The sequence below is a fragment of the Podarcis erhardii genome (genome assembly GCF_964252035.2).
Source record: "Podarcis erhardii genome assembly, chromosome: W".
NCBI lineage: Eukaryota > Metazoa > Chordata > Lepidosauria > Squamata > Lacertidae > Podarcis > Podarcis erhardii.
The window spans coordinates 17418319-17441274 of NC_138506.1; the positions used below are offsets into that span (position 1 = coordinate 17418319).

General features: G+C 46.6%; 1 long non-coding RNA gene and 1 pseudogene across 2 annotated transcripts in view; both read right to left on the reverse strand.

Annotated features, from left to right (window-relative positions):
- Positions 1-22956, reverse strand: part of LOC309333266 — a 117325-nt gene that overhangs the window by 92311 nt on the left and 2058 nt on the right. The window lies entirely within an intron of this gene.
- Positions 9769-10401, reverse strand: LOC309333236 (E3 ubiquitin-protein ligase RNF4 pseudogene; annotated as a pseudogene). The gene has a single exon. The product of its transcript is annotated as an E3 ubiquitin-protein ligase RNF4 pseudogene (transcript).

Here is a 22956-nt window from a genome sequence, read left to right on the forward strand (position 1 = left end):
TCTATTCTAAACTCTTCTGACACCACATTATTAACTATCAATTTTGCTTTTTGTTCTGAATAAATTGCTTCTATACCATTTTCAAACCCCCGTCCCACTCCCATTCCCTTAAGATTTTTCTTCATAAAATTCCAAGAAATATTGTCAAAGGCCTTCTCCGCGTCAATGAAAATTAAAACTGCTTTTGTAGTAATGTTCGTTTGTAATAACTCCAAAATGTCAATAATGTTCCTTGTATTATCCGAAAGATGTCTGCCTGGGAGAAAGCCTGCCTGGTCTTTATGTATCACTTCATTTAAAACTCTTTTTAGTCTGTGTCAGGAAACTGCCATCGGAAGAACAGGTGGCTGAAGGGCTCCAGGAGGATAGAAGAGACTCAGCAGCAGAAGAGGGAACCAGTAGGGGGGGAGCAGGAGCTCCAAGGGACAGGAAGTCGGAGGGGAGGCTCTGGGACACTTCCAGTGAGAACAGTGAGGAGGTATCAAGGCCCCCTTTAGTGACCCCCACCCCTCGCCGGAAGCTGTCACGCAGGGAATCTAGGAGACGCGTTTCCGTTAAGCAGCTTTTATGCTGGAAGCGTTTCCGCAAGCGCCCACTGTCGGATTCTACCAGTGACTAACGGAGCCATGTCCAAGGGCTCCGCTCAAGGCAGAGCTTTGCTACGTTAAGCAAACTCCGAGGGACTAACCCTTTTACGCACAAGTAGCTCATTGTCCCATCACAGCAATCCGACAGTCCCTGAAAGCGCTTGTGCAAGGAGAGGCATCATGAGCAATCCAGCCGGAGCCGGAGAAGGGGGAGCAGCTGCAGCCGTTCCAAGCCTGGAAGAAAGGTACAGGATGTTGGAGGTTCAGTTAGCCCTGCAAACGGCTAGGCTTGAGGAGAGGAGGGCTCACGATGCAGAGAAGGGAAAAGCCACCCAAGTCTCAAGGAAGGTGCCGGGACTGGTGCAGAAATTTGGGGGTGATCCCAGGAACTATCAAGCCTTTAGGACAGAAATGCAATATGCCCTTAATCTGCAGTTTGATGATTTTCCTGATGAGGAATCGAGGGTGGCGTTTGTGATTGGCCATCTAGAAAAAGGGGCGAGAGACTGGGTGAGACCCCTGATGGCAGCCAATAACGAGGTCCTAAAGGACACAAGGAAGTTTTTTCGCGCCATGGATTTGATGTTCTCCAGTGAGATTGAGCAGGGAGTGGCGCGCAGACAGTTAATGGCGTGTAAGCAAGGGAACCGATCTGTCCGTGAGTACTGGACTGAGTTCACCATGTTGATCCATAAATTAAGTTGGGATTTGTCTGCGGAACCGATACAAATGCTGTTCGAAGAAGGATTATCTTCGGCAGTAAAAGATGAACTTTCCCGGGCGCCCAGGGCGGAGTCTATGGACCAGCTGACTAAATCAGCGCTGGCCATAGGATCACGGCAGGAGGCTAGAGCCTTGGAGAAGCGGGAAGGGAAAGAGGAGCGTTGGAGGGATTTCCGCATTCCAGAGATTCCAGAGCAGCCTTCCCAGCCAGCAGAGCCGATGGAAATCAGAACAGCGCGCGCGCGCGCAGTTTCAAACCCCAGCGAAGGGCGGAAGAAGGAGGGGAAAGGCGCCAAGAAATGTTTTCTCTGCCAACAGCCAGGTCACTTTGCCAGGGTTTGTCCGCAAAGAAAGGAATGGCAAGGAATGGCGGGAGGTGTTGGGGAGGAGGCGGAGGGAGCTAAGGAGTCAGTAAAAGCCAACGCCTGGCTGCAACCATCGGGGCACAGCAGCCAGGCCAAGGATCAGTGAATGTGCCCACGCCGGAACCACCAAGACCAGCGCTAGTAATAGAGGTGTTACTAGAACTGGCAAACGGACACCCGCTAAAGGTTAAGGCGCTATTGGACTCAGGCAGCTCCTGCAACTTTATGAGTAAGGAGTTTGCAGCCGCACACCAGATACAAACCATCCCTTTAAAAAATCCTCTGCAGGTGACCACGATTGATGGGAGGGCGCTGTTGGGAGGAGAAGTTAACCAGCAGACTGTCCCCATGACAATGAGGGTGGCAAGACACACGGAACTGATAGCGTTTAATATAGCCACTTTGGGAGGAGCGCCCATCATTTTGGGGATGAGCTGGCTAGCGCTGCATGATCCGCTCGTGGGATGGCATCAGAGAGTGGTTTCCTTTGGGTCAGTGCATTGTATGGGACACTGCACGGAAAAGGGGGGCCAAGTAGGTACCCAGGCCACGTTAGCAAAGATAGAAGCAACAGATCAAGGAAGGGTACCACGACAATATGCAGATTTGGCCAACGTCTTCAGCGAAAGGGAAGCAAATAAACTACCCCCGCACAGACCCTTTGACTGCCAAATCAACTTACTCCCAGGAGCACAATTGCCAGTGGGCAAGGTGTATGCAATGTCAGACAGGGAGATGCAGGAGTTAAGGGAGTTTATTGACAAAAACCTCAAGCGTGGGTTCATCAGAGAGTCACGAGCGGTGGGGGGTAGCCCAGTGTTCTTTGTGGACAAAAAAAATACAGATAAACCGAGATTGGTTGTGGACTTCCGGGCCCTGAACGCAGTGTCCGAACCCGTGACTTTCCCCATGCCCAGAATCGATGACATTCTGACCCGGGTGAGAAAAGGGAAAAATTTTACCAAGCTGGACCTGAGGGGGGGCGTATAACCTGATACGTATGAGAAAGGGAGATGAGTGGAAAACCACTATGTTCACCCCCTTGGGGGCCTTTGAGTACTGCGTTATGCCTTTCGGCCTCCAGGGGGGGTCGGCCGTTTTTCAATCATTCATGAATCACGTCCTAGGACCATTGCTTTACAAGAACTGCGCTGCGTTCTTAGATGACGTACTAGTGTACTCAGAGGATGAAGAGCAGCATGTGCGAGATGTACGAGAGGTACTGAGCAAACTGCAAGAAAACCAGCTGTGGGTGAAACTGGAGAAGTGTCAGTTTCACACCAGAGAGGTGGAATTCCTAGGGTACCGGTTGTCAGACAAGGGGCTGGCCATGGATCCTAGCAAGGTGCAAGCGGTACTGGAATGGAGACCACCAAAAACTAAGAAAGATGTGCAAAGGTTTTTGGGGTTCGGAAACTTCTATCGGAAGTTCATCAAGAACTTTGCCCACTTAACGGCCCCCATCACGGATTGTCTCAGCAGTAAGAAGAAATTTGTCTGGACGGAAGAAGCGCAGCGAGCATTCGAAAGTTTAAAGAGGGCGTTTGCTTCGGAAGAACAACTCTTACACGTGGATCTGCAGCAGCCGATGAGAGTGGAAACCGACGCGTCTGACAGAGCGGTGGGCGCCGTACTCCTCCAGCCGGGACAGGATACGTCAGAATGGAGACCGTGTGCCTTCTTCTCGAGGAAGTTGAACAAATCCGAGAGGAACTATACCGTGTACGACAGGGAATTACTCGCCATCCATGAAGCGTTCAAGAGATGGCGACACCTGTTGATCGGGGCGCAACACAAGGTTCAAGTGCGGACAGACCACAAAAATCTAGAATACTGGAGGACAGCCCGAGTACTGAACCAGAGACACGTAAGATGGGCGCAAGAGTTCTCCAAGTTCAATTTTGAAATTCGCTACGTGCCGGGGGCAGAGAATGTCAGAGCAGACTCTCTCTCCAGAAAACCTGAGTACTTAGAGGGGGAAGGAGCGGCGGAAGAAAGACATATCATCCCTGAGGACCACTGGGTTTGTGGGGCGGCATTGGTGGGGCAAAGAGAACTGGTAGAGGGTACTGAGAACGATGAATATGCCCAAGAAAAGCTTAGGGAACTCAGGGAGACAGGTGAGAACACAGGGGGTTTTGAGGAAAAGAACGGAAAACTATATTACAAAGGGGCACTCTACATACCAGATGGGGAACTAAGAGGGCGGGTGCTCAAACAGTTGCATGACAGCCCCACGGCGGGGCACTTCGGACAGCACAAGACCATGTGGTTGGTTACCAGGGAGTTTTGGTGGCCCAAGGTGAGGGAAGACGTGCGGGAGTATGTCCGTGGATGCGACAGGTGCCAAAGAGCAAAGGGAGAGAGGTTGGCGCCAGCAGGGTTATTAGAACCCTTACCCACCCCAGAAAGGCCATGGGAGATGGTATCCATAGATTTCATGACCGATCTACCGAAATCCAAAGGGAAAACAGCGGTCATGGTGGTAGTAGATCTACTAACTAAGATGTGCCATTTTATAGCATGTTCACATGCAGTCACAGCGGAAGAAACCGCAAGGTTGTTTGTAAAGCATATTTTCAGGTTGCATGGCGCCCCCTTGAGGGTTTTGAGCGACAGAGGGAAACAATTTACTTCCAGGTTCTGGAGGAAGCTAATGAGCTTGCTGCATGTGGAGGTAAGTTTTTCCACCGCCAGGCACCCAGAAACAAATGGGCAAGCAGAAAGGGCAAATGGGGTTTTGCAACAATATCTGAGGTGTTATGTAAAAGACAGAGAAACTGATTGGGTAGATAAGTTACCTCTGGCAGAATTTGCCTACAACAACGCGGAAAACGTGTCCACAGGGATGAGTCCCTTTCTGGCCAATTATGGGTGTCACCCTCGAGCGTTCCCAGGAGAAGGAGGGGAGAACTGGAGTGTACCGGCGGCGGAACACTTTGTGGAAGAAATGGAAGCAATCCACCGGCAGCTCCAACTCAACTTGGAGAAAGCCAAAGAAGAATATAAGAAACAAGCAGACAGAAATAGGAGGGAAGGTGAAACCATAAGGGTGGGAAACCGGGTGTGGCTATCCACCCAAGGACTGCCGTTTAAGGGAGGGTGTAAGAAATTGAGACCCAAACGGTTGGGACCCTTTGAGGTCATACAACAGGTTAACCCAGTAGCATTCAAACTCAGATTGCCCAGTCACATGAAATTGCGCCCAGTATTTCACAGATCATTACTGTCACCGTACCGAGAGGGACGGGAGTGGGGGGAACGTGAGAGGGGGGTCACCCAAACACCTGTCATAGAAGAGAGAGAACGCAACATGGAAGTGGCAGGAATCATTGATTCCAGGTGGAAGGGGAATCGGGTGGAATACTTGGTAGAATGGGAGGGGGAGGAAGAGTCAGAAAACACGTGGGTGCCAGCAGAAGAAGTCCACGACGAGGTTTTGATAGAAACGTTCCATCAGCGTTTCCCAAGAAAACCGCAGCCGGTGGAGCGATTTAGGAGGGAATACTTCGGGACCACTGATGAGGAAGGGGTGTTTGAAGGGTTCCCAGAGTCAGGGGGTGAGGAGGCAGCATACTCCGACGAAGAAGAGGAAGACGGCGAAGGAAATGGAAGGCAGTGGCTAGAAGTGTTTGAATCCTCTGAGGACGAGGAGAGTTCCTTCCGAGGCTTTCCAGCCTCACCGCCTGTAGAAGAGGAGGCGGGAGGGGGTGGAGGGGGGCCTGGAGGGGAGGTGGATGTCAGGAAACTGCCATCGGAAGAACAGGTGGCTGAAGGGCTCCAGGAGGATAGAAGAGACTCAGCAGCAGAAGAGGGAACCAGTAGGGGGGGAGCAGGAGCTCCAAGGGACAGGAAGTCAGAGGGGAGGCTCTGGGACACTTCCAGTGAGAACAGTGAGGAGGTATCAAGGCCCCCTTTAGTGACCCCCACCCCTCGCCGGAAGCTGTCACGCAGGGAATCTAGGAGACGCGTTTCCGTTAAGCAGCTTTTATGCTGGAAGCGTTTCCGCAAGCGCCCACTGTCGGATTCTACCAGTGACTAACGGAGCCATGTCCAAGGGCTCCGCTCAAGGCAGAGCTTTGCTACGTTAAGCAAACTCCGAGGGACTAACCCTTTTACGCACAAGTAGCTCATTGTCCCATCACAGTCTGTTAGCTAAAATGTCTGCAAAAATTTTGTAATCCACATTCAATAGGGATATGGGACGGTAGTTTTTGAGTTGTGTCTTTTCAAATTCAGATTTTGGTATTAATGTGATGAAAGCTTCTTTCCACGACTCCGGCGCCTTCTTTCCCTCCAGAATCTCATTGCACACCTCCTTTAATGGTTGAATTAAATAGTCTTTCAAAGTCTTATAATACTTGGAGGTTAATCCGTCCGGTCCTGGAGATTTGCCTAATTGCATGTTTTGAATGGCACCCTCAATCTCCTGTTCTGTTATTTTGTAGTTCAATGTTGTCTCATTTTCTTGAGATATTTTTTGTAATCCATTTGTTCTTAAAAATTGGTCTATCTCAATCTCATTCTGTGGCCCCTGGGTATAGAGTTGTTTAAAGTATCTCTGGAAGCACTTTCTAATCTCCGCAGGATTCTGGATACTTTTCCCTTCAACCTCAAGATTTGTAACTGTGTTCAACTTCTGTCTTTTTTCCAACTGCCACGCAAGTAGTTTCCCACATTTATTTGCTGATTCAAAAGTCTTTTGTCTCATTTGTTTGATTTTTCACTCAATTTCCTGATTTATCAATTTCGAATATTGTACTTGCTGTAATTTAATTTCTCTCAGAATCTCCTGTGACTTTGGTTTCGATCTTAATTTTTTTCTCTCCTTCTTTTATTTTCTTCAAGATTTTTTCTTTTTTCTCATTTTGGGTTCTCTTTTTTATAGCATTCTGTTGTATCAGAAATCCCCTCACGACCGCTTTACTTGCATCCCAGATTACTCTTTTTTCAACTGTAGTTTTCAGGTTTACTTCAAAATAGTCTCTCAGAGTTTTTTGGGCCTTCTTAACAATCTCTTGATCTCTTAATAAGGTGTCATTCATCTTCCATCTGAAGGAACCAGTTACTGTTAGCTTCATTTCCATCTTCACGGCGTTATGGTCGGAGCAGGTTTTGGGGCAGATTTCCACCTTTCTAATCTTTGGTACCAGTCCTCTAGTTATCCATATTTGATCAATTCTAGTCCAGGTCATTTTGGCTTCAGAGAAGAAGGTCCCTTCTCTCCCTAAGGGGTTTCTGGTTCTCCAAATGTCAATCAAGTCCATATTGTCAGTTAGGTCAAAAAAAGTTTTAGGTAGCCTGCCATCTTTCGTTATGTTTTGTCTTTGTTGCTTTATCCATGTTTGTAGATACCACCCCATTCATATCACCCATCATAATAATGTTATTATAGTCCATGTAGTCCAGCATTGCCTCATGCAACTTCTTATAAAATTCTGACTTCCCCTCATTTGGTGCATAAATTCCTAAAATCAAAAATTTTTCTCCTTGTATTTGAATTTCAATTGCCATAATTCTCCCTTATTCATCTCAGACTTTTAGAAGACATCTGAAGGCAGCCCTGTTTAGGGATGCTTTTAATGTTTGATGTATCATAGTATTTTAATATTCTTTTGGAAGCCGCCCAGAGTGGCTGGGGAGGCCCAGCCAGATGGGCGGGGTATAAATAATAAATTATTATTATTATTATTATTATTTAAAAAGAAATTTTGGTGAAAGACTTTCCTTTGCATAGATAACAACTCCTCTCTTCTTCACTCTGTCCGATGAGATAAATTCTTGGCCTAATCTTTTGCTAATTAAAACTTTCCTGTGAAGCCTAATCACATGTGTTTCCTGTAAGCAAATTAAGTCTAATTGTTCCTTTTTTAATATATGAAAGATCTTCTTCCTCTTTTGAGGGGAGTTACAACCATGAATGTTCCAACTTAATAGTTGCAGAGACATGTTGAAATGTGTCTATTTTCCTCCTACGGCTCCCAAAAGTTCTTCTCCCTTTGACGGCGGTATCACTTTCTCCGGCTCATCAAGACCCAGGGGTGTAAGTAAAGAGCTTAATGGTCCAGATCCTAGGGCTCCTGGTCCTTTTTCAGTCTCTTTCTGGAGGTCTTCTCCGTAGTCACTCAAGAATTTTTCCTTGTCTTCAACTGTTCTGATTTTAACTTTTTTCCCTCTAAAATTAAAAGATAGTCCCTGGGGGAACGCCCATCTGAAGATGATTCTGTTGCTTCTCAGCAGTGTCACCAAGTCTCTGTAGTTAGATCTGAGCTCCAAAAGATGTTTCGGAATGTCCTTGTAGATTTCCACTCTAAAATCATGAATCTCAAGAGTCTTTTGAAAGTGCGCACCCAGTATCTTGTCTCTTTCTTCCTTCGTTCTGAGGGAGATCAGGCAATCCCTTGACCTGACCTTCCTCCCTCCCTTTCCAAGTCTGAATGCACTTGTAATTTTAAAGTTTTTATCCTCTTCCAAAGGCCAAAATTCTGCAAATTCTTTTGTCAGAAACTCAATTAAATCCTCCTTTTCAAGTTCTGGAACTGACCTCAATCTCAAATTATTTTCCCTAGTTTTTAGTTCTATCATAGACAGATACGCCTGATGTTCGCCAATCTGCTTTCGTAAAAAGGTGTTCAATCCAGTGCTGAACTGGAAGCGTAACACTGGCCCTCCAAGCTGTCACGGGTGAGGTTTCACTATGTTGCGAGACTCCTTAAAATCGAATAAACAAGAAACATGGGGGGAAATATTATGAGATTCACCGCAGCCGATTAAGGCCTGGTGAGATGCTGCTGATTAGCTGGATAGCCCATGTTTTCTACCAACGGAAGATTGGCTGGCATACATTTAAGATACAGGTAGGTAGCCGTGTTGGTCTGCCGTAGTCGAAACGAAATAAAAAAATGCCTTCCAGTAGCACCTTAGAGACCAACTAAGTTTGTGATTGGTATGAGCTTTTGTGTGCTCATGTATCTGAAGAAGTGTGCATGCACACGAGAGCTCATACCAAGAACAAACTTAGTTGGTCTCTAAGGTGCTACTGGAAGGCATTTTTTATACATTTAAGAGAAAGTCTTTCATTTAAGAGTTATCAACATAAAACGTTTTAAAGCAATTAGACCTATTAGTAGAGCAGCATCCCAAAGTTCAGCAGGTCAAGCCATTCATAGTTCCACTATGACTACGTGACAGGGCTGAGAAAGGGAGTCACCGCAACTCAAGTTGACTTCATCATGCGAGGTTCAAGTCTTACATGCTTGCTGCTTGAAACATGGCCCTATGGGTGCAGCTTCCCCACAGCAAAGCGTTTCTGAAAAGCAGAGAATTACTTTATCCTCTTCCAACCATTTGAGGAGTGTTTCACATAAATGGCTTAGCTCATCTCCATTGGATTCTGCCCCACGTGGCAACCTCGGTACGGACTCCACTATGAATTGCTCCTTAAGCACATGCCTGGACAGGGAAAGCTGCTCAGGTCTAACATGATGGCTGTATTCTCTTCAAGAGAAGACTCGGACCACCCAGAGTTCTTTGTAATAAACCATTTATGCATGCAGCGTTAGAAATGAGCCACAGTGTTGTATAAACCTTGGCCTTTATTAGGGATACATCAACAGAAAGAGGGGTTTGCCACTAGAAAGCAAGTAGATGTGGAACAGACTTCCACCGGTGAGTGGTTGGCTTTGGTTTTTTACAAGGCAAATTGCAAAAAGAAGCTGCAGGTTGTATTATCATAGATGACTATGACTAGCCTAGTCTTGAATAGATGAGTTCACTCGACATCAGTCTTTTCTCAAAGCAGCAACAGAACTAGAACAGAAATGAGATATCGGCACAAAGCAATGTGGCAGCAGCAGACATATCCTCCAAGCTGTTCTTCAAACGTCTACAGACCTCAAAAAATGTGAGCTGCAAAAACCTTAAAGCAAAACAAAGCTGAAACAGTACAACTGGACTATAAGGAGGCCAACTGGGAAAAAGTGAAATTGCTAACTGTCATATTGAAGTCATATATACTGTACTTGGTGTGTTCTTTGGAGTTCACTCATATTTATGAAGGCCACATTAGACTGTGTTCAGGAACACTCATGTCTTCACATATAAATTGGATGATACTCCTTTGGAGTGAGATGCCTCCTACAAATTGGGCAAAAGTTAGCATACCTAAGGAAATTGCTGAGGCACTGACTACAGAAGATGTGGCCACATGTTGTTGACACTATAAGCCGTCCGCTTTGCACAATCTCTGCAAAGCTGTCTATGCAAATTCCACAACTCAAAGTGCCTGAGGATCTTGCAAATTCCCTCCTTCCCACTTCTCTGGGGAGCTTTCTAGTGGCAAGAGCACCACTCTGTGTGTGTCTGCTATCACCACCACCACCACCACCACTAAATATGAGGCTGTCAGACAATGGTTGAGGTCTGAACTCTCTATTGGGCTGCTGCCCACTCTCTCCAACAAGCACAAGAGAATCGTCTTGCGTAAGATCAACAACTATAGGTTCTGAAGTTTCGCAAGTGAGGTCAACTACTTCCACATCCATACTTCTATCATTAAGGCTGTGTGGCAGGGAGGCGGAGGCGGAGGAGGAGGGGATACAGGGTTCAGAAGCAGTTCCCACCATCATCTTGTCCAGAGTATGAGGAGGTCTTGCGGAGGTGTTGCGACTGCCCCTCTTGCTGTTGCTGTGCTGGGTTGCATTACATTCTGTACTTGTTGAACTCATGATGCAAAGGGATGGGAGAGGCACAGGCTGCAGAGTACTTGCTTCCCCCCTTATCTCCGTGTGCTGCTCCCTGCTTAGTCGCCAAGCAATTCTGTAATGTGATAAGGATGATCATGAATGCTCTCTCTAAAGCAACTTGATGCAACTGGTGACGCTTTGGAGCACCGTGACTTTCTTAGAGTTGTCTCTTTTATAGCAGGTACTCCGAAGCTGGAGCAAGTTCAACATCTTGAGGAGTTAGGGCAGGCTTCCTCAACCTCGGCCCTCCAGATGTTTTTGGCCTACAACTCCCATGATCCCTAGCCAGCAGGACCAGTGGTCAGGGAGGATGGGAATTGTCGTCTCAAAACATCGGAAGGGCCGAGGTTGAGGAAGCCTCAGTTAGGGTGTCTTTCGTGTTACTCTATAGCAGTGTTTCCCAACCTTTTTTGGGCAAAGGCACACTTGTTTCATGAAAAAAATCTTGAGGCACACCACCATTAGAAAATGTTTAAAAAATTAACTCTGTGCCTATATTGACTATATATAAAGTAACTCTCTTTAATAGGCATCAAATAAACACAAAGAAAGTATTTTATAATTACTTTATTATGAAATAGTAAGTACCGTATTTTTCGTCCCATAGGACGCTCCGTCCCATAGGACGCACCTACGCAAGGCTGGCCAACACCAGCGCGGAGCACGGGGCGGCCTCCGAAGGGCGCCCCGTGCTCCGCGCTGCCAGCTGCCGCCCGCAAGCCTTGCGCTCCCGGGGGGAGATCCCCCGGTGCGCAAGACTTGCCAACACCAGCGCGGAGCACGGAATGGCCTCCGAAGGGCGCCCCGTGCTCCGCGCTGCCAGCTGCCGCTCGCAAGCCTTGCGCTCTCGGGGGGAGATCCCCCGGGTGCGCAAGGCTGGAAAACACCAGCGCCGAGCACGGGGCATCCTCCAAAGGGTGCCCCGTGCTCCGCGCTGCCAGCTGCCGCCCGCAAGCCTTGCGCTCTCAGGGGGAGATCCCCCGGGTGCGCAAGGCTGGCCAACACCAGCGCCGAGCACGGGGCGTCCTCCAAAGGGCGCCCCGTGCTCCGCGCTGCCAGCTGCCGCCCGCAAGCCTTGCGCTCCCGGGGGGAGATCCCCCGGTGCGCAAGACTTGCCAACACCAGCGCGGAGCACGGAATGGCCTCCGAAGGGCGCCCCGTGCTCCGCGCTGCCAGCTGCCGCCCGCAAGCCTTGCGCTCCCGGGGGGAGATCCCCCGGTACGCAAGACTTGCCAACACCAGCGCGGAGCACGGAATGGCCTCCGAAGGGCGCCCCGTGCTCCGCGCTGCCAGCTGCCGCCCGCAAGCCTTGCGCTCTCGGGGGGAGATCCCCCGGGTGCGCAAGGCTGGCCAAACCAGCGCCGAGCACGGGGCGTCCTCCAAAGGGCGCCCCGTGCTCCGCGCTGCCAGCTGCCGCCCGCAAGCCTTGCGCTCTCGGGGGGAGATCCGAGACACCAGCGCGGAGCACGGGCGGCCGACCGAAGCGAGCGGCGATGGGATGTGGGAGGGAGCTCGCTCGCCGCCCCGCGTGTGCTCGCCACCGCCGCCCCGCCTCTCGCCGCCCGACTCGCCCGCCTCCCTCCCACGGCACACCAGGCAACGTCTCGCGGCACACTAGTGTGCCGCGGAACACCGTTTGGGAAACACTGCTCTATAGAACTGCATTCACGTGGGAAGAAACAGGATTAGGCTAAGAAGCAGGCACACAACTATTAGTTTTCTATCTTTCAGCCAAGAGATTAGCTAAAACAATTAGGATTATTACGAGGTGGAGCATCTTTCCCTACCTTGACAGTCCTCTTTATACAAGAGTCTGATAAGGAGAAGGGAAGAACTCATGATGAATGTCTCTTCTTCAAGAAGAACCAGGGCACATAGCCAAGCTGAGGACGATGGGAAATCTTAAATGAAATTCATTGGAGTTGCCTCTACTAGAGCGCACCTCCTATGGCTGCTCTTGCAAGAGGTATTTTCCAGGTATGACAAATTCAATGTGTACACCCAACAGGGTGGATAAAAATCAATGATTTAAAAAAGAATAATTAAAAAATCTGTTTTTTATTTAAATTGGATTTTTAAAATAAAATGCTTTTGGAGGAAAGATCTTACTAAAGATAGTTTTCTATTTAAGTTACATTATAGTTCAAAGGCTATTCATCAGGAAAGAAGTATTTGTTTTAAGTCTTTCATGTGTGCTAAAACTCAGTCTAAGTTTTTTGGGGGGTTTTTAACAAAAAACCCCCACGTTTAACCACATCAGTTAACAAACATGGATACATATGCTATAATTTTATTGTTTTAGTTAAATACGCTATTTAAAATGTTATTAAGGAAATGATTATTTTTCTCCTTCAGCTGTCCACGGAGGCGCAGGTCAATTCTGTGTCCAGGGCAGCTGTTTACCAGCTCCATCTGCTACGCAGGATGAGACCCTCCCTGCCTGCAGACTGTCTTGCCAGAGTGGTGCATGCTCTAGTTATCTCCCGCTTGGACTACTGCCATGTGCTCTACATGGGGCTACCTTTGAAGGTGACTCGGAAACTGCAATTAATCCAGAACGCGGCAGCTAGACTGGTGACTGGGAGCGGCTGCCGAGACCACATAACACCGGTCTTGAAAGACCTACATTGGCTCCCAGTACGTTTCCGAGCACAATTCAAAGTGTTGATGCTGACCTTTAAAGCCCTAAACGGTCTCGGTCCAGTATACCTGAAGGAGCGTCTCCACCCCCATTGTTCTGCCCGGACACCTGGGTCCATCTCCAAGGGCCTTCTGGAGGTTCCCTCGCTGCGAGAAGCCAAGTTACAGGGAACCAGGCAGAGGGCCTTCTCGGTGGTGGCACCTGCCCTGTGGAACACCCTCCCACCAGATGTCCAAGAGAACAACAACTACCAGACTTTTAGAAGACATCTGAAGGCAGCCCTGTTTAGGGAAGCTTTTAATGTTTGATGGATTACTGTATTTTCATATTTTGTTGGAAGCCGCCCAGAGTGGCTGGGGTAGCCCAGCCAGATGGGTGGGGTATAAATAATAAATTGTTGTTGTTGTTGTTGTTATCAGGGAGAGCATTGGTGCCAAAATGAGTTTGGCAAAGAATGGGTTTTTAAGGGAGTCTTTCTAGTGAGCACAGTGCACTGGTGAGGTTGCACAGAAGCAGCGTCAAATGCTGAGGCACAACAAGGGGAAACTTCTCGAATTTGCAAAGGGGATTTAAAAAAAAAATCAAAGTCTTGAAGTGCAAACTTTGAAAAGAAGAAAAAGTTGCATGATCCCTCCATAGCTTCTCGTTTGCCCAAGGCGGCAGTGCACTGTTGTGCATCTCGATCGGGCTCACAGTCAAAGCGACTGCGCAGAAGCAGCGTCAATATTGTCCACCTCTTTTCCAAAGACTTTAAGTAAAACAAACTTACCCAGTAGCTTCTTTGGAAGCCGCCCTCGGACCTACAGCAGGAGGAGAGACACAAAAAGGAGTTAGATCTCCAGTATGGCCCATGCTCAAACATCCAAGGAAGCATCCTGGCTCTTTTACTGCAGCTGCATAAGCATTGCTGGGGTCTAGCATGGGCAAAAGAGCACAGATTGAGAGACTGTTGTATCCTGGCAAAATCTTTTCCTGTGGCTTTTTGCCAGTTCCTCTGACAGGTAGTGGCAAGAGTGTTGAACTAAGACTGGGCAGACCAGGGTCCAAATCCACACTAGGCGTGAAGCTTGCTGAATGCCCAGTCCCTGCCTCTCAGCGTGGCTGTGGGACTAAGTGGGAGGGAGGAGAACTCTGTACCGCCCCTTGAGGACTTGGCAGAGCAATGGTTCCACAGTAGCTTCACTTCTCTCGATCACATCAAAGTCGATGCATCGCCACAAATTGGCCAAAGACCTGCCTGACTCTGAACTGGTGAGGAGCAGCAAGGATGGGACACTTTAGCTGCATGCTCCTGTCCCAAGAACCCAGAAGATGGCTAAGCGCTTAAGGACAGGGCTGAGGTTTTGTCAGGAGACAAAGGTTCTTGAGAGCAGAAGCAGGCCAGGCCTAGGCAGCGCGGCCTACGAGGGCTACACAAATCTGTCAAGCCTAAGTGGCTCCAGGACTCCAGTTAATCAGTAACTAAGAGCTGTGCCTCTGGGAAGACGAAGAAGGCTGCTAGGAGCACTCGGTGCATGCTCTTTGACTATGCTGTTTCTGAACAAGTTTATTTTCTTCAGTAAAAGGTAGCGCTAAGAGTGTTGAACTAAGACTGGGCAGACCAGGGTCCAAATCCACAGCAGGCCATGAAGCTCACTGAGTGACCATGGGCCAGGCACTACCTCTCAAGGCCATAAGCATTTTATCAAGTCAATATTGCGAGGAACAACTGCATAGCTGAATTGAAAACCCCTAGACCAATTAAGGGATCAATATTAAGACCACAACGTATCACTGTGGCTGATTAATTTATTCATTTTGAAGTGTTCTACTCTCCTTTCCGGTTGAGAGAGTAGCTCTGTGTATGTTACAACAGACTACCATAAGCGAACAAGCGGCACACAGACAATCCAGCACTCTTTGGGCTGGTGGACAGCGTGCTAACCACTTGGGTTAAAGTGGTTATTCTTTTAGGTTAAAGAATATGTAAGTGATTGGCTGCACTATTGCCAAGTCAATGAAATGTTTAAACAGGATTTGAGGGGGAAAGGATTTGATGATAACAAATCAAAATTTGAAATTGATGTATTGAATAATAAATAATTTTTTTTGTCTAAAATGTATAAATTGCTGCTTGAATGGCATTTGAAAGATGAAGAGGTAAAGTCGGTTATGATACACTGGGCCAAAGATTTTGGGTATAATATACAGTTAAAAGATTGGGGGAAACTGTGGAAGGAAGGATTAAAATTTACTGCATGCAATGCTTTGAAAGAAAATGTGATGAAAATGATGTATAGGTGTTATATTACCCCAGTAAAATTAGCTAAAATGTATAAAATAAGTAATAAATGTTGGAAAAGTAAAGAAAAGGAAGGACCTTTTTATCACATGTGGTGGGAATGTAAAAAAGTGAAAAGCTTCCGGGAAATGATATATAATGAGATGAAAAAGATGTTGAAATATACATTGATTAAGAAACCAGAAGCATTTTTACTTGGCATTGTAGGAGGTGATATTAATAGACAGGATTGTAAGTTGTTTTTATATGCAATGACTGCAGCAAGAATATTATTGGCACAAAAATGGAAGCAAGAAGAACTACCAACGAAAGAAGAATGGAGGGTGAAGTTGATGGACTATGCAGAATTAGATAAATTAACAGGAAGGATTTGAAACCTGCGGGATCAGAGATTCATAGAAGACTGGAGTAAATATATGAACTATTTGAAAAGTAATTGTGATGAACAGATTACGCTAGTAGGACTGCAAGAAGTTTGGTAAGGTGGATAGTTTGAAATACTGCAAGAAAGACTATGAAAAGCATTATTAGTTAAGGATAATTAAATGTAATCTAGAAATTAAGAAATGCAGAATAAGTGATAAAGAATGGGAAATCATCAGAGGTGTTGACGGAAGTCTAAAATATTGTATAAGATGAGAAGATCTGTTGTATGACTGTTGGAACTGATATGTTTTTATAGATGTAAGATATTTTTTAAAAAATGATGGATGGCATTGAGAAAGCAGGTAGGGAAAAGTCCTTCTCCTGCTCTCAAAGAATCATAGAACTGCAGGCTCTCACCAAACTCTCTCTGTGTCCCGTAATGTCCGTGGCTCTGCTCTGAGTAAGATCAGGTCGGCCCCCACGTTCAGCTCTCTAACCGCCACACCACACTGCCTTCCCTTTGCACGCTCGGGAGCTGTCTTTGGCTCCTTGCTGCCTATACCCTCAGAAGACGAATCCCCGCCCCTCGCTTTCGGAGGGAGCCGCTGCTGCCATCTGTGCCTGGCGTGCACGGGTGGCTCACGCCTCTTGCACGCTCGCTCTTGTATCATGTCCTGCTGCAGCCTCGGAGGGCAAGCGTTGCCCGCTTCCCATAAGAAAGCCTGTGGGAACCACACTTTCTCCCTGGCTGCAGGTCTCGTCTCTCGCCCACTGCACGCAACTTCACATTCACACACATACAGCCATACACGGGTCGGCTGCCCTTTGGGCGCGCACCTTGCCTCCTTGCCGTGCTGGCAGTTCTCTCAAGCAACAGGTGTAATAAGAACAACACTTTCCTGGCGATTTTCCTGCAAGAAAGCTCCCTCTCCTTGTTGGCGCAACAGGCAGACGCAAGATTTCACCCCCTCCCCTAAATGTCTACTCAGAAGTAAGTGCATTGAGTCAGATCGGGCCAACTCCTTATGGGGTCTTCACTGCGAGATCACATTCATCCGGTACTATACCAGCTGCACTGGCTCCCGGTGGAGTGCAGGATCAGGTTTAAGGTGCTGGTTTTAACCTTTAAAGCCCTATACGGCCTAGGACCCTCGTACCTACGGGACCGCCTCTCCTGGTATGCCCCACGGAGAAACCTACGGTCTGCAAATTATAACATCCTCAAGGTCCCAGGCCTCAGAGAGGTTAGGCTGGCCTCAACTAGAGCCAGGGCCTTCTCGGCTGCGGCTCCAATCTGGTGGAACGCTCTGTCACAAGAGACTAGGGCCCTGCGGGACCTGACATCTTTCCGCAGGGCCTGCAAGACAGAGTTGTTCCACCAGGCCTTTGGTCAGGGCGCAGCCTGACTCCCTCCTCTGGCAACCTGCACAGAATTTTGCTTAATCGGTTGCCATTAATTTGATTTTAATTAATTTTTATAATGAAATATTTTTAGAATGTGTGATTATTTGATTGTTTGATTATTTGATTGTTGTTAGCCGCCCTGAGCCCGGCTTCGGCTGGGGAGGGCGGGATATAAATAAAATTTATTATTATTATTATTATTATTATTATTATTATTATTATTATTATAACTAGTCCCAGGTAAGTGCGTACACACTTACTTTGGAGTAAGCGACAGCAGGCACTGTAGCCTCCGTGCCCTTCTCAGGAGTCCGCCGTGAGCCCCACGGTGGGAAGCTCTGCTGCTCACGAGGAGGCCAGGTCCCTGCCAGGCGCATGCGCGAGCGACCAACTCCTGCTCTCCCATCTGTGCAATAGTTTCAAGGAGTTTCCCCAAAGAAATCTGGAAGCAGATTTTATTCCCATCCTTGGGAATCATTTGTGTGCCATATCTTTTTCAGGGGTTCCATTGATAACCTACATGAAGCAATAGAGAGTATAATTGAGAATCTAATCCTTCCCCCCCTCTCTATCGATTGCAATTTTCAAATTTGGTTCAGGGTGACTGTTTTTCTCACCCTCTCCAGTTGCACATCCAGACTCAGGCATGCTCATGGGTGAGCTCATAGGCGCCGACTCCATGGGGCCTGAGGGGGCCTGAGCCCCCTCAAAAATTCGGCTCAGCCCCCCCAATAATTTAAGAAAATTATTACCGTAAATTTCGCTCTATAACACACAGCTTTTTTCTCCTAAAAAGTAAGGGGAAATGTCTGTGCGTGTTATTGAGCGAATGTGTGGTCCCTGGAGCTGACTCGCCGGAGCGCAGGGGCAAAAATAGGCAAAAATCAGGCAAAAATAAGATCAGGCGGTCGGGCGGAGGGAAGGCGGAAGCTGCTGCTTTCCTGCATTCTGCCTCAGGGTCTTACTGCCCACCCGCTTCTGTTGCTGCGTTTGCTCAAACTCAACAAAGAGCAGGGAATCCCCTGCCCTCCTGGCAAGCAGAGGGTTAAGGAAAGGATCGAGTCCTTCCTTCTAATTCTTTCCTAGTCACACTGCGTGCAGGCTCCAGCCCACCACCTCCTCCTCTCCGTGCTCTAGGGACTCGCAGGCAGCCGTAAAACATGCAGATGGGAGAGAGAGAGAGGGGGCTGGCTTGGGGGGGGACTTTTGCCTTCCTTTCCTCCCCCCCACCCCGTTAAACTCCTCCCCTGCATTCTTAGCCAGCTGCTTCTCCGCACACCCCTCTTGTGCTTCTTGTCCCTTCTGTGTTTTTCCTTCCCTCCCCATTTAAAACGTGGTGACAAAGCACGGATCCCCATGGATCCTCAGGATTTTTGCATTGGGTCACCCCAAATTCACCATCAGATCACATTACATGTCCATGGCTACAGTCTGTACCAAAAAAATCACGCACCCACTGTTGCCTGGGGCTGCAATGGTGCAAAAACGTGGTTACAAAGCACGGATCCACATGGATCCTCAGTATTTTTGCATTGGGTCACCCCAAATTCACCATCAGATCACATTACATGTCCATGGCTACAGTCTGTACCAAAAAAATCACGCACCCACTGTTGCCTAGGGTCACAGTGGTGCAAAAACGTGGTTACAAAGCACGGATCCACATGGATCCCCAGGATTTTTGCATTGGGTCACCCCAAATTCACCATCAGATCACATAGCATGTCCATGGCTACATCTTGCACCAAAAAAATCACGCACCCACTGTTGCCTAGGGTCACAGTGGTGCAAAAACGTGGTTACAAAGCACGGATCCACATGGATCCTCAGGATTTTTGCATTGGGTCACCCCAAATTCACCATCAGATCACATAGCATGTCCATGGCTACATCTTGCACCAAAAAAATCACGCACCCACTGTTGCCTAGGGTCACAGTGGTGCAAAAACGTGGTTACAAAGCACGGATCCACATGGATCCTCAGGATTTTTGCATTGGGTCACCCCAAATTCACCATCAGATCACATAGCATGTCCATGGCTACATCTTGCACCAAAAAAATCACGCACCCACTGTTGCCTAGGGTCACAGTGGTGCAAAAACGTGGTTACAAAGCACGGATCCACATGGATCCTCAGGATTTTTGCATTGGGCTACTCCAAACTCACTGTCAGATATTAAAAATCTTTATAAAATAGAGAATTAAATACATACAGAATGTTAAATTTTCAGTTTCGAAATATTAGTACTAGTTTAGTACTGTATTTCTATATTACTATAGTACTGTATTAGTTATTTTCAAATACTTAAATATTTTTAGGGTGTAAGACCCAATTAAAGCCCGTTATTTACATACAGTATTACAGTATTTACATACAGTATTAGGCATACTGTATTAACTTTATTAACTGTATTAAAGCATTAACTTTGAGATATTATTTTTATTTAATGAACCCTCAGCCTTATTCAAAGTAAGCTTAAATTAGCTATTTCACTTATTAATCAAAGTGCTATTACTGTGCGACAGCAATATTTTATGTTTTATTCTTTTAATGATAGTTTAGGATTTATTTAAATATCATTTCAGTCTTTTCAGAGCTATATATTCACTGCTCTGTAATAGTCTATAAGCATAATTGTTACTGTGAATTAAATTAGCTTTTTACGAAAATACCGTGCGTGTTTATGTTTTGTTTCTTTTTTCAAAGCCAAAAAGTGTTTCAGGCTTGTCGAGTTTCCCGGAGTGTGGAGTTATAGAGAGTCGAGTTTTCGGGGTTCTAATGTTGATCACATGACTCTAAAATACTTTTAAAAAACTTTAAAACTCACTAATTTTCATCTAAAATTTAGAAAACTTCCCGGGGCAGGACCCCGGTATGGGCCCCCCCAATATTTTTTATAAGTCGGCGCCCCTGTATGTTACCACTATTCCAACTGTACAATATAACCAAAAAAAGAGAGGATCTTGCCCCTTTAATCATGCACTTTTTAGTCTGTTCCTCTTCCATTTAGGATTTCAACAAAAGTTTGTACATTTTTGATATCACATGATGTGCACAATTGTATCTCAAAACCCGTCTTCCACTCTTCTATGATAGGAATTTTATGGTCTTAGATATATGGCAATGTTCATAACTGCACATACGTAGATCAACACAGGAAGACCAACCTGGAACCATTTTGATTCCTAAACTGACCAAATCCTTTCTCTGCAAGGTTAAACTGGAAAAAAGCCTCCCCATTGTCTCTTTCCTCACAAATCCTGTCTCAAGGATATGTCTGTTTGAATAAGGTGTGAACCTGTGACCTGGCCCAGGAAATAAGTATTTTACCACTACAAAAGAATGGCCAGGCTCCCCAGGCAATCCAATCAAGTAACTTGTCAGACAGGAGATAAACTGTGACAGGAGAAAAACAACATTTAAATTTCTGTGATGTAGGTGGGATGTATCTGAGGGGTGGTCTTAGGTTACACCCCTTCTGTGATGCATGCATAATGTTTCTGGGGGGTGGTCTTGATCTAGAGAATGGGAATTTCAAAAGTCTTTATAAACCCTTGCACAGCATTTGGGGGGGGGGCTCCTCCTCTCCTGTGTGTGAGGGGAGCACCCTGTTGCAACAGATCAATAAAGATCAAGCTTACTAGCTGCTTTGCTTCTCAATATTCTCTGGTTGGCCTCTGTTATTTTCTCCTACCAATAGGGAACCTATGTAAGGACTCTATATGGGCCCTTGGATACCCCATAAGGGAAAAGGGCATATTTTTATTTACAACAGATGGCGACCACGCACGAAGGGACTTTTGGTTACCCGGATTCTGGAAGCGAGGAAGGACTGGTTATCCAGCGCGCACCAGGCAGTTTGCCAGGAGGAATAACCAGTCTTCCATCGATCCCAGGGTCTGGAAATAACTGGAGGTTCAGCGGGGCTAACCAGAGGAAGCAACGCTTGATCATGCCGGCCTTAAACAACCAGTCAAGAGATCGTGGGATCACCAGGAACAGCGCATGTGGAAGTGAGTATTAAGTAGGAAACACGGGTTCTCTAAACCACAGCAACCAAAATTCTTTAACTCTTCCTTTTCCCTTCAAATCTAAACTTTCTATTTTTCCTCATCTAAAAATTGCCTTCTGCTCCTTTCTGTCCTCTCGATCTCAACACCAGCCCTAGCCCTTCGGAGTATGCCCAGGCACAAGGTTGTGTGTGATTTCTTCCACTTAATTCTATATGCCGACCTATTCCTTCGGAGTTTTGCCCAGAAAGGTTGTGCAATTTCTTCTGCACTGAAAACTATAACTCCCAGGTGCAGCCGCACCTCTGCCATGGCGATCTTTGTTAGAGATGACCTGTGAGCTGAGAAAGCAAGGGCACCTGATTCCTTTCCTTCTTTGTCATTTCTGAGTCCCAATCTGGCACTGCGCTACGCAAGCGTCCAGTAGGGAACTCTCAGGTTAGATTGTAAGAGGCAGGAGGTTGCTGTGGGCTCCCTGGCTGAGTAATGACCAAAGGGGGGGGGGGGGTTGAGATCGCTGACCGCACTGTTAGCTTAGTAGCCAGGAAAGGCCAACAGCTGTACCAGCCTAGTAAGTCAGGCCAAACGAACGGCTGTGTGTCACAGTACTAATTCTCGGAGTTGTCCAAATTGAGTGTACTGTGGGTTATTTATTGTGTTTCCTGAAAAGTGGGGATAAAACCCCGACTGCAGAATAAAAGTAAAAGCTAGCGCTATTAAAATTCTAAAAATGGGTGCACCTCAATCAAAAGAAATGAACCCGCAGACTCCTGATGGGAAAGAAGCCCAGTTGGTGCTTACTTCCCGCCTGGACTCTAACAGTCCCCTTCAATTTGTGTTTCAGAAACGTTTTTCCTGTGTTTAAATTGTACTTAGGTAACATCCAGCAGCTGCTTATCTTAAATGTGCCATCTAAAATAAAAATGCAAGCTTGCTCCAAAATTTTAAATCTAAGAAAGCCATGTTGGGCCTTATCAATCTTAAACAAGACAAAAATGAGAATGAAGTGTGCAAATGTTTGTTATTTGAGAGAGGCTCAAAAGAGTCTTCCTCCTTGTATGTACTTCATTAAGCATATGCCTATGAAAGTATGGTCTTCCTTCTAAGAAAAATATCTGAATCCAGTTTTAACTTTGATTTGGTTGAACAGAAGAGTTATTGTAAGGCTCCCGTCTCTATAAGACTTCCTGGCCTCTTTCCTTAGAAAATGCCCCCCCTTGTTTCATTCTGTCTCTTTCAGGTTTCTTTTCCCTTCTCTTTCTTACTTCTGTGCCAGGTAAATTTACTCCCGAGTAAGCTTCCTTTAAAGGAAACTGCAAAGGGGGGGGGCATAGATTAGGCTTACTATTCCTCTGCAAGTTCAGGAAAAATTGTCACTTTTGTATTCCTTTTAAATCAAATCTATGGCTGTTTTAACTATGCTTTATAAGAGATCCTCTCCCTATCTTAGGAAAAATGTTCACTTCAATCTTCCTTTAAAGATAATTTCTCTAGGAACTTGCACTCTTTAGTCTAAGGAAGTAAACTTTTATTTTCCTCTTCCTTAGTACATGATAGGCGCATGGTTTGTGATAGGCGCATGGCTTGTGGTCTCTTCCCCAGTTGTGTCTGTGTACATAAGTATGTGTGTGTTTCTGGTAGTACAAATCTTGCTATGAACCCTGTATTTTAGGGTTGGACTAGATGACCCCAGGTCCCTTTCAGCTTTCCCAATTTGTGGCTGATGAGTTGAAATTCAGCCCAAATTTGCTCTTTGTTTTTAAAGGTGAGAGGTGAAAGCCGTTATGTTTTGAAGCAGAACTGGTGATATCAGGCATTTGAGTGATTACACTG